The following is an 18,473-nucleotide window of genomic DNA, read 5'->3' on the forward strand; positions in this document are numbered from 1 at the left end:
ATTTAAAATATATGTAATTATTTAAAACAAAAAAGGGCCCATGTAAATGTTGTTTGCAACCTTTTCTCACTTAATTTTACATTATGTGCATTTTTTTTTCAAGTACAGGGACACAAATCCACATCTTCTTAAATAGTTCCACAGTGTGTTCTTCTATGAATTTACTCAGTGGTTTTTAGTCTCCTCACCCTCTGCTGTGGGACAGCTGGATTGCTTGAAGCTTTCTGCTGTCATCAACACTGCAGCTTTAGATGGCTTGGAAATTCACTTCTGCACACCTGTGTGATTAATCCTTTTTTTAAATTTTTTTTTTAAAATTTTATTTATTTATTTATTTTAATTTTATTTTTTTTTCTGTGTGATTATTCCTAAGGATACCCATCCAGATGAGAAATGACTGATTCACTGAAGAAGGGTTAATGAAGTTCTCTCCCCCTTCAAAGTGGCCATTTCCTAAGCCCTGACCAATGCCTGTTTCAGATCGTTAATTAGATTCGCACCCACCCCCACCCCCAAGTCACCTTGTTGACTTTTGCTTGTCTTTGTTTTTTGAGTTCATTTCTCAGGAATCTTACATCATTCACTCCTGGGTGATGTCCTCCTCAGGGTGTGTCTCAGGTCCTCACTCCCCACAAATAATCACCGATAATTGAATCCATGCTCCAGATTACTTTGTTAATTTCTCTGTTACCCAGATTTCTATTGAGATTTGGAAATCATGGATTCTAGGGAGATAGTGTTAATGGTGTGGCTGTGAGAATCAAAGGAAGCAATGAAGTGTTTCTCAAATTTGCCTCATCAGAAGTACCTGTGAAGGGGCTTTAAAATAAAAGTTCTCCTTCTTGCTTTGAGTTTCTGGTTCAGTGGGACTTGGAGAGGCTGGATGGCTGCTGAGGTAATTCTCAGCATCTCAGCATTGAGGCATCTTTGGTAAATCCTGCTAGAAGGCAAGAAATGTGAGCACTATAGTCCTTTCTTTCACTGTGACAACTCCTAGGAGATGAGGGGGCCACATCCTGGAGCCATGTGGGATGAGGAAGACTTTCCAGGCTGACCTTACTGTGGGAAGAAAACCAGGAGCTCTTGCTCTGGACCCTGGGGCTGGCCCTTCTCAGAGTCTATGTTTCCTGGTCTGCAAAATGAGACAAACCATAAATCATGCAATACCAGGATAAAGATTAGTGGTACTCATGTGCACCTCCCCATTCCAATGAGTGTGGAGTGTAATCATGTGTGACCAAGATGCAGGACAAGTTGTGTAGTGATGTGGAATTCCACTGGGCACCATGGAAAGTTCTAAGGAAGCTGAAGGTCTTGTGATCTTCAGTAATGAGTTTGGAAGCTGCGTTGTTTTGGTTTACGTGTCATTGTGTGTCTATGTCTGTGTTTCCACACAGACACACTCAAACACCATATAAAGGTCAGCACGATCCTGTGTCAGGGTGAGTGGTCAGTTCTCTAAATTTTTTATTTAAAATTTTATGGAGATAAATTAAATTTAAATTTTTATGGAGATACAGTCAATAGATAATAAATTCACTCTTTAAAATTATAAATAAAGTATATAAATAAAGTAAATAAAGTATATAATTCCTTAGTTTGAAATTTGTCATGTAGTCAGTGGGGGTATGGGGTAACTGGGTGACGGGCACTGAGGAGGACACTTGATGGGATGAGCACTGGCTGTTATACTATATGTTGGCAAATTGAATTTAAATTAAAAAAATGTAGAAAAGGGCAGCCCTGGTGGCTTAGAGGTTTAGCTCTATTTGGGTTTCTACTAAATCTATGTACCTTAAATTACAATTAATTAATCCCAAATGAATACTTTGTCTCTTAAAAAAATTGTCATTTAACTTAAAACAGTTGGCATTGTCCCATCAGAATAAACCCTCTGATTGCAAAACTATTTGTGAAACTCCTGGACTATTTACTGCATTTTTAATTAAAAAAATTGTAATAATGTTGTAAATAAATAAATAAATGGAGAAGCAATCATAGTATGAATATCTTTATATCTAAGTAAGTGGGAGTTAAATGTCTATAGTTTGTGTCTTAAATTTTCTTTTTTCCCTGACTAATTCTGGTCATTTTGTGTATATTTTTGGTTATATTTTCTAACTGATCATTGTTTTACTTTAGAAAGTTATAAATTTTTAATTTTTAAATTTGAGTATCTCACTCACATCTATTATTAAGTATAGAAGATTTTTCAGATAGTTTTTTTTAGGGAGACAATCATAAAATATGTATATAATAATCCTTTTTTCTTCTCCTTTACTAAATTTGTATTTTGTGTATCTTTTTCTTATCATATTGCTTTGGATAGAGCTTCAGAAAAAAAATGTTAAATAATGCTGATGATAGTGGGCAGTTTTCTGAAGATTTTACCTTTAAAGGGAAGATTTTACCTTTAAAGGGATGGTTCAAGTATTTGATTATTATGTATAGTAGGTGATGATTGGTTTGAGATAGGAGATAGGATTTTGTTTTTAAAAATTTAAAGGAATAACATTTTACTTTTAGTATTCTATGCATTTAAAAAATTGGGAATGACTTAAATTTTATCAAATGTCTTTTCCTCAAAGATGTTTCCTCTATCATATTTGATATCCAAAATTATAGTAATATTATATTTCCCTATGTTGAGCCATTCTGAGTTTCCTTGAATAATGGGGTCATTTGTCATTTGAAATATACTGCTGGATATGATCCATTGAAGCACTTTGGGCAGGAAGACTAGTAAGTGAAAACTATGGATATAAGAGAGCATCTGGAATATTGGCTGAACATGAGTACAACAGCCGGTTTGGAACATAAGATATTTGAGAGTAATAGGAGAAAACACTAGAAAAATAAACTGGGTAATATGGGGACATGACACCTGGAATCCTGCATCAAAGTTCTAAATTCTAAATATATGCATTGATGATATTTTAAACCATGAAAGGAGGTGAAAGGCTCAGGACAGTATTTGGAATGAGATAACGAAATTCTGATTAGAACTTTAAGAAATATCTGACTTTCAGAACTCATGAAAATGGTGATAAGGCCCTGTGAAGTCATAGAAGTAGGAAGAAAAGCAGAAGAAAGCAACGGTAAGAAAAGCAAAAGGGGAGAAGAGCTTCAAAGAAAAGGCAGTGGTCGACACTGGTCACACAAAATGAGAAATAGAAAACAGATTTGGATTTTGTTATTTGAAGATTTTGATGGAGCGGTAGGTCGAGTTAAAAGGAATTTAAAAATTGAGAGATACTGGTAAAAAGAAGACACTAAAGATATATGCTTATCTTGATCATTATTATAAAATCATATTATTACAGCTCTTCACACCCAAAATATTGACATATGATCCCAAATTTGTACAAAATAATTCAGCAATATTAAAACATTATGTGGCTATAGGATCACACGCAATTATGGGAGCAAAACCAATGAAGTGGAAAAACAGCAGGAAACAACTCAGGAAAACAATGTTTAATTTCTTTCTTAAGCCCTCTGGGGGAATTCTCCAGACAGTTTTGAGAATGATCAATAATGAATGTTGCTGTGAATTTATTTTCCTTGCAAATCTTTATTTAAACAGTATGTAATAGGCTGTAGCCTGCCAGCACTCTGGCCTGCCTGGGCCAGTGGGAAGCCCTAGCATTTGGGGAGTGGGTTATAATCACAGAATATCCTAGTCTGCCCAACAGAGAGTCCAGGATCTGGCTCTTGTGAGCTTACAACGATGGTATCATAGCTAGTGTATCATTGTTTCCTGAGTTTTGAAAATCACCAGTCACAAATGAGAGTCAAATAGATTCATGAGTGATTTATACACAAGAAAATATTAAGCAGGAGGGTGGCTCAGTGGTTGAACATCTGCCTTCAGCTCAGGGCATGATCCCGGGGTCCTGGGATCAAGTCCCGCATCAGGCTTCCCGCAGGGAGCCTGCTTCTCCCTCTGCCTGTGTCTCCGCCTCTCTCTCTCTCTGTCTCTCATGAATAAATAAAGTCCTAAAAAATATTAAGTAGATTTCATATTTATCCCATAGCATAAAATTGCTCTTATTTCCTTGCTCTCCATTTTTCTCTAAGTAGAAGGGAAGAGGGTTGTTAAAGCTAGTGATCTAGAAATTGGGCAGAGCTCAGAAAAGATCCTGTAGACAGTTATGACTGGAATGTGTCATTGTGGCTTTGCAGCTCGTTTTAGTCTGGCCTTTGGGATATGGACATGGGAAGAAGCCATCTATTTGAACTTAACCCTTAGCATATACACCATATAAAGAAAAAAATGGAAGGAATCTTGCATCTGTGGGTGTCTTTGCTCCTCACATCAGCTGCTCCTTTTACTAAGTGCCTGGATAGTTGTTTCCAGAGAGTATAGACTGAAATTTCTCATCCAAGTCAGTAGAACATGGCTTCCTTCCTCACCTTCCCAAGTCATAAAGCGTGGAGACTAGCTGACCCTACTACTCTTAGGCAATGAGCCTTGGGCTTTACTTGGCATCAGTCGTCTGAATTGTTTGCAAAAAGACAAAACTCTGGCCTTCCCTCCCTTACGTATTAACTCTGAGATTCTGATTTATTGTGGTTAGGGTGGGGTCTAGGAATCTAAGCTACTGACATAGTTTCCGACATAAATGGTTTCAGACATAGATGATATGAAGATTACTTTTTATTATCCCGTGAATTTCTGCAGTCTATAATGATGTCCCCTCTCATTCCTGATACAGGTGGTTTTTTTCCCTTTCTTCCTTTTTCTTAGTACCTCTGGTGAGAGGTTTATTGGTTTTATTGGTACTTACAAAGGATGGGGTTTAGTGTCATTAATTTTCTCTATTATTGTTCTGTTTTCAAATTTGTTGATTTCTACACTTATTTCTTCTGTTTTCTTTGGGTGTAATTTGTTCTTTTATTTTTCTAGTTTCTTAGAGTGGAAGCTTAAGTAATTAATTTCAGATATTACTTTTTTTCTGTATAAACATTTAATGCTATAAATTTCCCTCTAAGCACTGCTATAGTTGTATCCCACGAATTTCAACATGCTGTATTTTCATTCTCATTCAATTCAAAATACTTTCTGATTTCCCCTGACCATTCTTTAGCTTTAACTCACTTGTGGCTTTAAATTTAAAGTACGGTTCTTTGAGACAGAATATAGTTGGGTATTCTTTCATTTTTTAAATCTACTCTGACAATCTCTGTCTTCTAATTGGGGTGTTTAGGCCATTTATGATTAATGTAATTATTAATACATTCATGTTTAAATTTACCATCTTGATAATTGTTTTCTATTAGTCCCATCTGTTCTTAACTTTCCTCTCTTCTTTCTGCCTTCATTTAGAGTAATTGACTATGTATTGTGATTCTATTTTATCTCCTTTGTTGGCATATTAGCTATAACTCTTTGTTGTGTTATTTTACAGTCTGCTTTAGGGTTTATAGTATATGTATGTAGTATGTATCTGTCACTTGTAACAGTCCGTCTTCCAGAATATTATGCCACTTACATGGCAAAGAAGCTTACAATTGCTTACTTACATTTCTCCGTCTCTTAGATTTTTTGCTATCATCATAATACATTTTACTCCTATGTATATTATAACACCACAATATATTGTCATTAATGAGTAAATTATCTTCTAAACAGATTATAAAATAAGAAAAAAATCTCTTATTTTTACCCATGTCTTTACCATTCCCTTCTTCATTCCTTTATATTGATTCAGATTTCAATTCTTTCTGAAGGTTTGCCTTTATCAGTTCTTACAGCACTGGTCGGCTGGTGATGAATTCTTACAGTCTTTGTATGTTTCAAAAGCTTTTATTTTACCTTCATTTTTCACAAATAACTTTGCTTGGTATAAAACTGTAGGTTAGATTCCCCCTCCCCCTCAGTGCTTTAAAGATGTTCCACTGTCTTCTGGCTTATATTTTTGTTTCTTTTTTAAAAAAATGGCTATGTTCTACATTTTATTTTTTGCATGATTTTTTAGTGTAATTCTGCTGTCATTCTATTTATTTTTCTGTGTATAATGTGTCTTCTGTTCTATGGCTTATTTTAAGATTATCTCTTTATCAATGGCTTTAAGCAATTTGATTACATTATATCTTGTTTTTCCTCATGCTTCCTGTGTTTGGGGTTTGTTGAATTTGTTTGATCTATGAGTTCACACTTTTTGTGAAATTTGGAAAAGTTTCAGCCACTATGTATTCAAATATTTTTTTGCCCTTCCTGCTCCAATATTAGTTCACTTAAAGTTTTCATGCATCTCAATGTTCATTTTTACAATCTTTTTATTTTTCTGTGTTCCATTTTGGATAGTGTGCTTATTTTTCTTCTACAGTCTAATCTGTTAAGCATGTCTTGTATATTTTTCCTCTCACACGTTGTATTTTTTATCTCCAGATGTTCAATTTGGGTCCTTAATACCTCCCGTATCTCTCCTTACCATACTCTTTCATTCTTTTACCTTACTGAACATCTAGAATATAATTATAATAGCTGTTTTGATATCCTTTCACCTCAACTTTCTTAGACAGGGCAGGAGGAGCTTTTAGTCTGGGGTTACTATTGCCCCAATATTGAGGCAATACTCTTCTGAGTACTCAACCTAATGTCCTATGTATTACGAAGCTTCTCCACTCAGGCTGTATGAATGTGAACCATTCCTAGTGATTTATGACCTTCAACAATTTTACACCCATTTTTTTCTGGTGATGTTTCCCTAGTGTTGGGTATTTCCTCATACAAGTGTGTCAATCAGCACTGAGGTGAAGAATTGAGGGAAACCTCCAGATCTCAAGAACTCCTTCTGTACAGAAATCTTTTCTCCTACATTCTGCCCTACGAATTCTGGCTTCTTTGGCTTTCTTAAATTCAAAATGTCTTCTTAACTCAGGGAGCTTACTAGGCTCCTCTTGGATTCTTCTCCCTTGCACTATACTCTGGAAACTCCAAGAAGTTACTTCAGTGATTGTAGGGGTTGCCTCATTCATCTTTATCTCTTCAGGTTTGCTATCTTGAGCTGCTGGTGGCCCAGTGCCTGAAATCTATAATTTCATACAAATTTTTCAAGTTTGAAAAAAATGTTAAGGTAGGAGAGCAAATATGGTTCTTTGTTACTCTAACATGTTCCTCCATCATGGTCATAAGTGGAAGTTACCTTTATTTTTAAAAGATTTTATTTATTTATTTGACAGACAGAGAAAGAGAGAGAGAACACAAGTAGGGGGAGTGGAAGCCAGAGAGAGAGAAGCAGGCTCCCCACTGAGCAGGGAACCTGATGTGGGGCTTGATCTCAGGACCCTGAGATCATGACTTGATCCAAAGGCAGATGCTTGATTAACTGAGCCACCCAGGTGCCCAGAAGTTACCTTTACTTTTTAAAAGGTATCTTCAGTGATTATATAATTCCAGATTGCCAATTATTTTCTTTCTGGGATATAACCATTTTCTCCTGGATTCCATTATTCTGTAGAGTTAGGTGTTAGTCCTATTGTTGCTCTTTTTCAGGTAATATATCTTTTCTTCTTTAAATGCTTTTAAGGCTTGTTTTTTTTTTCTTGCTTTGGGTTATGATGTTCTGGGATGTAATTTGTTTTGTATTTATTATGTCTAAGGTTTGCAAAGCTTCTTGAATCCTGTTTGGATATCTTTGATCAGTATTTGCTTTTATCTTGGGAAATTATTTCCTCAAATTATTCTTGGCCATTATCTCTTCAAATGTTGCTCTTGTCCCTTTCCATCTCTTCTCCCTTTATTGTTTTCAATTACATGTATATTCAACCTTTTCACTATACTTCATGTATCCTTTACTTTTCCTTCTGTATTTTTCATACATTTTAATCTGTGTGCTTCTTTTTGCATAATGTCTACTGTCCTTTTAAAAAATTTTTTTGTTTTTTAAAAATTTGTTTATTTATTTATTTAATTATTTATGAGATATGCAGAGAGAGAGGCAGAGACACACAGTCAGAGGTAGAGGCAGGCTCCCTGAGGGGAGCCTGATGTGAGACTGAATCCCAGGACCCTGGGATAATGCCCTGAGACAAAGGCAGATGCTCAACCACTGAGCCACCCACGTGTTCCTTTTTTTAAAGATTTTATTTATTTGTTTGAGAGAGAGAGAGCATGAGCAAGCAAGAGAAAAGGAACAGGGGGAGCAGCAGAGGGAGAGGGAGAAGCATACTCCATGCTGAACAGGGAGACCAATGCAGGGCTCAATCCCAAGACCCCAGGATCATGACCTGAGCCAAAGGCAGATGCTCAACCACTGAGCCACCCAGGTGCCCTTATGTCTACTTTTCTATATTCCAGTTCACTATTCTCTCTTCAGATGTGTTTAATTTGCTGTGACATACTTGTACTGAGCCCTTAATATCAGTTACTACGTTTTTTCCTTTTGATATTTAAAATATATTCAGCTCTGGGAAGAACTTATCTTAGTTTATTTTCCTGAACATGTAGTCAGTTATTTTAGAATCAATGCTTAATAACCCTAAACTATGTGCTTGTTTCTATTTGAATACACTTTCCCCCTCTTGTTCTTGTTTCTTTCTGGGCTTGGTAATTTTTTATTTTATGATGGACATACTTTCTGAAATATTATAGAATATTATAGAATCTTTGAGTGATTATCTTTTTTGGAAGGTGGTTATTTTTTTACTTTTATTTTTAAAGATTTTATTTTATTTATTTATTTATTCACGAGAGACACAGAAAAAGAGAGACAGAGACATAGGCAGAGGGAGAAGCAGGCTCAATGCAGGGAGCCCAGTGGGACTTATTTCCAGTAACTCTAGGATCACACCCTAAGCTGAAGCAGATGCACTTAACCGCTGAGCCACCCAGGCATCCCTGGAAAGTAGTTAGAGTGTAAACATATCACCTTGATCTAATCTAGAATTGAACAGAATATTGTCTGGGTTTCAGAATTTGTGAGGTTGGTTATATTTCTGGCTTATTCTCTAGATGTCTCAACTTAAAGCCTGAATATTACCAGTATCCTGCCTCCTTGGTCAGTTATTTTTTTAAAAAAGATTTATTTATTCATTCATTCATTCATGAGAGAGAGACAAGAGAGTAAGTAGGGGTGAGAAGCAGCGGGAAAGAGAGAGAGAATCTGAAACAGACCTGTGCTGAGCATGGAGTCCAATGCAGGGCTTGATCTCATGCTCTGAGATCACGACCTGAGCCAAAACCAAAAGTCAGACACTTAACCAACTGAGCCACCCAGGTGCCCCTCATTGGTCAGTTTTGAACCTCAATTTTTATATTTCCAGGATGGTAAGATTATCAAAAGATCCCCTCAGCATTCTTCCTATTTTTTGCTTGGTTTCAAAGGACACAGTCCTACACAGTTTGGGAATCAACAAATATCTCAAAGGGAGAACTGGTGCAGTGTCAGGCACATGTCTCTGCATCCGGGGAACTTGGCCAGTTTGGTGTAACTACAATGGTGGTTCTGAATTCCAAGTTTTGTCTCCTTAGCCCTGTGATAAAAGAAGAAATCAAGATCTTGCCTCTCAGGTATCTTTCTTTTTGTAGCTTAGAATTGGTAATTGTTCCAAGGGGAAAATCAGTAATTGGAATGTTGGGCTCACTTTTATGGCCCTCCCTTCTTTTCAGGATCATGGCTCCTCGTCCTGATCACTTCAGAAGCTCTTTGATTCTTTAAGCAGATATTTCTTTCTGTATTATACTTAGATTTTCTAGCTCAATGGGAGAAACAATGTGCTAGAAGCGTCTATATCATAGTCAGAAGGGGACATCTTGAAATTCCATAGTGCACTTTGGACTCTAATTTCTTTTCAGTTGAAACAATGAATGTGATACCATGTAGTAAACTCTTAGGAGCTGGACCTGTGTGAAGAGAGGTCACTCAATCAATCTCATTTATTTCTATAAGCAGGCTCTCTGTCCACCATCCGAGATTGAATTTTAGGTAATTTAAAACTATGAGAAAGAAGAGGTGGCAGTCATTTAGATAGCTACTTCTCTTCCAGTATTGTACCTAGATTAACTCTTGGCAAAATTTGTTCAAATGATGATTTGTTATTATTAAACAGCCTGTTGATGATTGCCTAAAAGGCAATTTTTGTTTCATTTTTTTTCTTTCAGAATTTTATAAATATTGTTTCATTGTATCTGGAACTGAAAGATACTTTAATAATATTTGGGGACAAATTCATCTACCTCTTTGCCACCAACCATCATAAATGCCCTTTTTCTTGATAACTAATAACTGTAGACTCTTCTATCCCAGAACCAATCATTCTGCATCAATATTCCTGTCTGAAATGAAATTCATTTCTTACTGCTTTGACTCAAATAAGTCTCGTGGGCCAGTATTCTGGTACCTGGATCCATAGAGGTCTTTAAAAACAAGAACAAGGACTTTTACAACTATTTTGAATATTTCAAAATCTTTAATGATAAATAATGAATTTTCCTAAGAGATGTCTGAAGGATAAAGAAACCATCAAGCTGTCTAGTTCTTGTCTTAAAGTACATTAATTCAGCTAATGGTGATCATCTCAGGATGACCTGCAGCTTTGATTGGCAACCACACCCTTTTGATTATAGAAAGAGTGAGAAAATTAATTAATTGTTGCTTTGTGTGGTGTCATAGACACTGTGTTTGAAGATATGAGTTTCATTTAAAAAACAAAAATAAGTAAAGTGTTACTGTCATTGTAAACTTTGGCAATCACAGCTCCTTCCAAGGGAAATGGCCATTTGTCTCTCTCTGAACTATATCCATTGGCAGGAATTATTCTGAATCCATAGTGATGCTGAGGAAGTCTCCCATTCTTCATGTAGCATGGATATTCTAATTGAATTATGTCAATTGGCCACATGATTCTCCTTTGGGATTAATAGGTTAACTTTGTAATGCTCTTCAATGATAAAAAGAACATCTGAGGATAAAAGATGATAATGAAACACAGGTTTTATTTATTAATAACTCCTTATACCTGCATTGGCATCAATGGGTTCTTCATATGGAGCAGTCTTTCCTTGTGAATGCACGGCATAATAATACACATAGGATCCAGGCAGTCAAACAAAAATGATTCAGGCCATGGTTTCAAACTCATTTCGCGTTTCTTTAAACCAGAAAACCCTGTGGAACATCCATAGTGATTCTCCATGTACAAGAGACAAAGGGCATGAGATCAACATATAAAATAATTACATACATAGAAATTATCTCCCTGTATTTTTTTTTTTTTTTTTTTGCTTGCTTGCCTGCCTCCTCCAGAGTTAGAATTATTTCAGGTTGATGCTGTTTTAATGTGAAGCGTTTTGGCATGCAAGGGTGGGGTTTGAAGTACAAAGGGGATAAGGAAGCATTCAATATGCCAGACTAGACCAGCATCATACCAAATTTTCTTTTGGGTTTGATTGCCTGTATGTCGAGAAGCCAACTGAGGTTTTATTTAATGTGTGCACAGTCATGGTGTCTCATACTTTCACTATTTGTTTTCCAGACTTTTTGTTTATCTCTCCTGAAATTATTCAAAACAAAATGCTCCTTACTGGTTAGACCTCTAAAATGAAGTGATTGCAGCGGGAGTCTTAATTATGTCCTTTAGGGACATCTTCGTATAAACTCTAACACAGGCATCTATTACTTTAGATAATAATTCTGAAAACTGGTGTTTGTTTCCAAAGAAACTGTGAAATTGTAAGGAATGTTAAATTAGTGCAGGTAGTGAATTTGGGTTTTTATATTGGTTTGTATACATAAGACATCTTTAACCTTATCTATCATCCATACAGTGGCTTTGTTCAATCATCCGGGTGTTCCTCCCCATTCATGTCTCTGTTCTTGACTGTAAGCTACTGGAGGTCAAGCTATACCCTGTGAATTATTATACACTTCATTTTTCACATGTTTGAGTACCTCTGAAACTTCTTCCTTTTAATTTTAGGTGATGTTGTCTAGAAAGTAGAGAAGTTTCCACCGCTACTGGAAATTCTTTTGGGAGATCTAATGGACATCATTCAGATGAGATAATTGGTTGCTTATCTAAATTGTTTAGCTTTGGACTGAAGTGATCAGACTGTTACATCAGGAAGTCTTTGGAAGTCAGGGTAAGGCCTAGGAATAAGAGGTATGTAAACAGAGGTTCTTACCGCTTGTAGGCCATGTGGATATTTTTGCTTGTAAAACAATTTCTAGAAATCGTACTATTATCTCATTAATAAAATAAAATCCTGACTGTTCCATTTGAGTCTTCTGTGAATCTTCAGAACACTTATAGACAACGACAATGAGGTTAGCCTTTGACAGCTCATAAAACTCAATTATCATTGGTCCGATATGGAGATTGTCTTGTACATTAACCCATCCATCCACCAATCCATCTAGCCGGTGAGAAGGTGTTATGTTCCAGGTGCTGCTAGAAAGCCAAAAAATATAATAGTGAGCAAAAGAAACAGGAGGCTGGTGGAGAACATGTGAGGCTGAAGGACTCATCTGCACAAGTCTCTGAATGGAGCGGGAGTGGAGTGTTACTGGAACAGAGAGTGCTCCCATATGGCTGGAAAGTAGTGAATGAAGGTTTACAAAGGCAATAAGATGAGGTCTTTGAGATAGTTGAGATTTGATTCTATGTCTAAAAGAAAGGTGTTGGAAGGTTTGCAATAGTAGAGTGACACGAAATGACATTTAAAAAACAGAATTTATTTTTTAGAATAACTTTAGATTTACAGGAAAATTGAGAATATCTTCTTGAGAATATCTTCCAAATATAGAGTTCCCACATACCTCACCTTCAGTTTCCCCTATAATTAACATCTTACATTAGTACAATAAGTGCTTTGTTACACTACGTGAATTGCTATTGATAGAATATTACTAACTAGAGTTCATACTTTATTCAGATTTCCTTAGTATTTGCCTAATGTTCATTTTCTGTCCTAGTACTCCATCTAAGATGCCATGTTACAGTTAGTTGGCATGTCTCCTTAGGCTTCTCTAGGATATAATAGTTTCTCATACTTTTCTTATTTTTGATGACCTTGACAGTTAGCAGGAGTATTTGTGAAGCATTTTGTAGAATGGGCCTCTATTGGAATTTGTCTTATGCTTTTTTTTTAATCATTAGACTGGGTAGATTTTATCAGGACTTCATTGGGTTTGGGGGAAGAGGACCACAGAAGTAAAGTGCCGTTTCATCACATCCTGTCAAGGGTACATTCTATCAACATGAGTCATCACTGTTGATGTTGACCTTCATCCCTTGGTTGAGGTAGTGTGTCAGGTTTCTCCATTATAAAGAAGTCATTTTTCCTTCTTTCCTTACTGCACTTGTCGAAAGAACTCACTATGCACCACCTACATTTAAGGAATGGGGTTACGCTCCCTTTCTTTGAGGGCAGAATATCTACATAAATTATTTGGAATTCTTCTGCATGAAAAATTTGTCTTTTCTCCTCATTTATTTATTTATTCAATCATTACTTATATTAGCACTCCAGTGTATAAACGTACCACAGTTTATCTATTGAAGAACACCTTGATTCCTTCAAGTTTTTGGTAATTAATAATACATTCACTATAAACAATCATGTGCAGGTTTTGCAGAGACATATATTTTCACATAAGTTGGGTAGTGCAATTGCTGGATCCAATGGCAAGACCATGTTTAACTTTGCAAGAAATGACCAAACTGTTTTCCAAAGAGGCTACACCACTTCACGTTCCCACTAGCAATGAATGAAAATTCCGTTCATTGCATTTTTGTCAGCAATTAGTGGTGTCATTTTTTTTCTTATTTAAAGTTATTCTAATAGATGTGTAGTGGTATCTCATTGTCTTAATTTACAATTCCTTAATGAATACATGATGTTAAGCATCTTTTCATATACTTATTTGCCATCTCTATAGCTTCTTTTGTGAATTGTCTGTTCAGATCTTTTGCCCATTTTTGAATCGTTTGTTCTCGTATTGTTGTGGTTGAACAGGTTTTTGCATATTTTGGATGCAATTCTTTTATCAAATGTGTGTTTTTAAAGTATTTTCTCTCAGTGTATGGTCTGCCTTTTCATCCTCTTAACAATGTCTTTCACAGAGCAGAGGTTTTTAATTTGAATACAATCCAACTTAGCGATTTTTTTCATTTTTGGATTATGGTTTTAGTATTGTATCTAAACATATATTACCAAACCCAAGGTCACCTATATTTTTTTCTGTGTTTTCTTCTAGAAGTTTTGTAGGTTTTCATTTCAGATTATGATCCATTTTGAGTTAATTTTCATAAAAAAGTGTAAAATTTGTGTTAGATTTTTATATAAATAAATAAATTTATTTATTTATATAATAAAAATTATTATTTATATTATATTAAATATGTATAATATTTATATATTGTATATATAAAGGAGCATCCAACGTATTCAGGACTATCTGTTGTAAAGACTATTTTTTATCCATTGAATGGCTGTCATGTTTTGTCAAAGATGAATTAACAATATTTATGTGGATCTATTTCTGGGCCCCCTTGTCTATTCTATTGATCTGTATATTTATTCTTGCATCAATACCATCGTGTCTTGTTTTCTGTAGCTTCATAAGTCTTCAAATCGTGTGAGTTTTCCAGCTTTGTCATTGTTTAGTACTGTGCTGTGGTAGATATTTTACCTTTCCATACAAATATTAAAATTAATCTGTCAATATCTACTAAGTAGCTTCTTGCATTTTGATTGGGATTGCATTGAATCAAGTTGGGAAGAATTGACAATTTAACAATATTGAGTCTCTCAATCCATGAACATGGAATGTACTTCTATTTCTTTAGATCTTTAATTTCTTTCACTAAAGTGTTAGGGTTTTCCTGGATATATATCCTATACATATTTTATTAAATTTATACCTATGTATTTCACCTCTTGGGTGCTGTTATAAATGACATATTTAAAAAATTATAAATTTCAATTATTTATTGTGGTATATAGAACAGCAATTGAATTTTGTGTATTAACATTGTATCCTGTGGCCTTCTCTACTCACTTAGTTCCAGGAGTAAGTTTGTTTGTTTGTTTTGTCAATTCTTTGGGATTTTCTGTGTAGATAACCATATCATCTGTAAACAAAGACAGATTTAATTCTTTCTGAATCTTATACATTTCATATCCTTTTCATTTCTTGTTTCACTAGAGAGGACTTCCAGTACAATGCTGAATCAGAGTGGTGAGAATGCATAACCTTGTTTTTTTTTTTTTTTTTTTGTTAGTCATAAGGAGAAAGCATTCAGCTTCTCATCTTTAAGTATGATGTTAGCTGTTATTTTTTGTAGATGTTATTAATCATATTGAGAGATTTCTTAGCTTGGTGAACATCTTATTTGTGACTGCATGTTAGATTTTCGTCAAGTGCTATCATGGCCTGTTAGAAGGAGTTAGGAAGTATTCCATCTTCTAATATCTTCTGGAAGAGATGATAGAGATTATTATATCAATAATCTATTCTATCAAACATAGAATTCACCAGTGAACACATCTGGGCCTGACACTTTCTTTTTTTGGGAAAAGTTGTCAATTATTGATTCATTTTCTTTATTAAAGATAAGTTTATTCATAGTATTTTTTTTCTCCATGTGTGAGTTTTGATAATTTATTCCTTTAAGGAATTGGTTCATTTCCTCTAAGTTATCAAATTTATGGGCGTAGAGTGAGGCATAGTATTTTTTAATTATCCTTTTAATTTCTGTGGTATCAGTAGTGATGAGTTTTATTTCACTTTTGATATTGGCAATATATGACATTTTTTTTTTTTAAATCTCAGCCTGGCTATTGGTTTATTAATTTTATTGATTTTTTTCAAAGAATCAGCTTTCTGTTTCATTAATTTCCTTCACTTTCTTATTCCCATTTTTATTGATTTCTGCTTTTAATTTTATTATTTCCTTCCTTCTGTTTGCTTTAGGTTTAATTTGTTCTTTTTGTTTGTTTCTTAAGGTAGGAATTTATGTTATTGATTTGAGATCTTCTCTCATCTAATGCCAAGTATTTACTAATATGAATTTCCTCTCAGCACTACTTTAGCTTCATCTCACAAATTTTGGTATTGTCTGCTTTTATTCTCATATATCCTCTATTTTTTAAAAGGAATGTCTTCTTTGACTCATTGATTATTTAGAAGTGTAATAACTCCTAAGTATTTGATGTTTTCTTATTGTCTTTTTATTATTGATTTCCAGTTTGATCCATTATGGTCAGAAAGCATTCTGTGTGATTTCAATTTTTTAAAATTTGTTAAGGTTTGTTTTATGACTCAAGATATGGTCTACTGGAGTGAATTTCCCAAAGATGCTTAAAAAGCACATGTATTCTGTTGCCACTGTTGGAATGTTGTATAAATATCAATTATGTTCTAATGGTTCATCAGTTCTACATCCTTGCTGATGTGATGTCTAATAGTTTTACCAATTGTCAATAGTAGGATGTTGAAGTTCCAGCTATAATTGTCAATTTATTTATTTCTTCCTTCAGCTCAACTAGCTTTTGCTTCATGTATTTTGATGCTCTGTTATCTGGTGCATGCACATTTAGGATTGATAGATATTCTATGGATTGATTAATTTATCATTTTGTAATGTCCCTCTTTGTTTTGAATAATTTTCTTTGCTCTGAAGTTTACTTTATCACATATTAGTGTAGTTGCAGTTGCATTTTTTACATCAATGTTTCCATGATAAATCCTTTTTTCTATCTTTCTACATTTAACCTACTTGCTATGTTTGAAGTGAGTTTTTTGTAGACAGCATATAGTTGGGTGGCTTTTTAAAACTTTATTCTGCTAATATCTATCTTTTAGGTATTGTATTTAGCCCACTTATATTTAAACTACTTATTAATATATTAAGATTTAAGTCTGTCAATTTTATTGTTTACTTTCTTTTTTCCCTCAGCTTCTTTTTGCTCTCTCTCTCTCTCTCTTTTTGCTGTCCTGTGGGCTAATTGAGCATTTTTAGAGCTCCATTTTGATTTACTTGCAGTTACTGAGTTTATCAGTTTGTGTAATTTTCTTTGTGGTTACTCTAAATCTTAGCATATACATAATGTTTTCACACTTCACCTCCCTTTAGATACCTTTATTCTCCCCATTTTAAAAATATAATTGTTTTAAAATAATTTCTACATACACTGGGTGTCAATCAGATGGTGTTACAACTTTTGCTTCAATCATAAAGAAACTCATGAACTGAAACATAATCTATCATACTTACTTCTATTTTTACCTGCTTTTTTTCTCTTCCGAAGTTTCCAGCCTTCTCCTATTATCAGTTTTTTTTTTTCCTGTTTAGAGAGCTTCATTTAGCCATCCTAGGGTAGATGTGTTAACATCGAATTCTCTTAGATTTTTTTTGTATTTTATTTATTTATTTATTTACTTACCTATTTACTTATTTATTATTTAAAAATTTTTTACTTAAATGGAATTTAGTTAACATACAGTGTATTATTAGTTTCAGGGGTAGAATTTAGTGACTCAACAGTTGCATATATATCTAGTGCTCATCACATCACCTGCCCTCCTTAATACCCATCCCCCAGTTACCCCATTCCCCCACCTCTCCTCCAGCAACCCTCAGTTTGTTCCCTAGAGTCAAGAATCTCTTATGATTTACCTCTCTCTCTGTTTTTATCTTATTTTATTTTTCCTTCCCTTCCCCAGTCTTCATCAGTTTTGTTTCTTAAATTCTGCAAGAGTGAACTCATATGGTAGTTTTCTTTCTCTGACTGACTTATTTCACTTAGCATGATACCTTCTATTTCCATCCATGTCATTGCAAACGGCAAGATTCCATTCTTCCTTATGGCTGAGTAGTAGTCCATTGTATACCTATATACACACGTATATATATACACACACACACATATACACATACACACACATATATATGTATATGTGTATAGGTATATGTGTGTGTATATATGTGTATACACATATATACACACACATATATATACATATATACATACATATGTGTTAAAATAAAATCTTAAAAAAATTGGCATTTCTTTATATTAATGTGTATTTTCTTTCTGAACTTTTTAAAGCTAATTTTTGTCATCTTTAGCTTTCAGTATTTTATTTTTAAAAGATTTTATTTATTTATTTATGAAAGATACAGAAAGAGAGAGGCAGAGGCATAGGCAGAGGGAGAAGCAGCTCCCTGCAGGGAGCCCAATGTGGGACCTGATCTGGGACCAGGGGATTACGCCCTGAGTTGAAGGCAGATGCTCAACCACTGAGCCACCCAGGTGCTCCAGTTTTCAGTATTTTAATTACAGATTTCCCCTACTATCTGAAAGTAGAGTGTTCCTATGAAATTTTTTTTTTGTAAACCAAAAATGGCATAAACCAAATAAGCAATTACCATTAATTTACATGGATTTTTTTACCATTCCTAGACCCCCAAAATAACCTCCCTTATGCTTTTCTGATACCTTAAAACACATCTTGCTGACA

The sequence above is a fragment of the Canis aureus genome, chromosome 1 (assembly GCF_053574225.1).
Source record: "Canis aureus isolate CA01 chromosome 1, VMU_Caureus_v.1.0, whole genome shotgun sequence".
Lineage (NCBI taxonomy): Eukaryota > Metazoa > Chordata > Mammalia > Carnivora > Canidae > Canis > Canis aureus.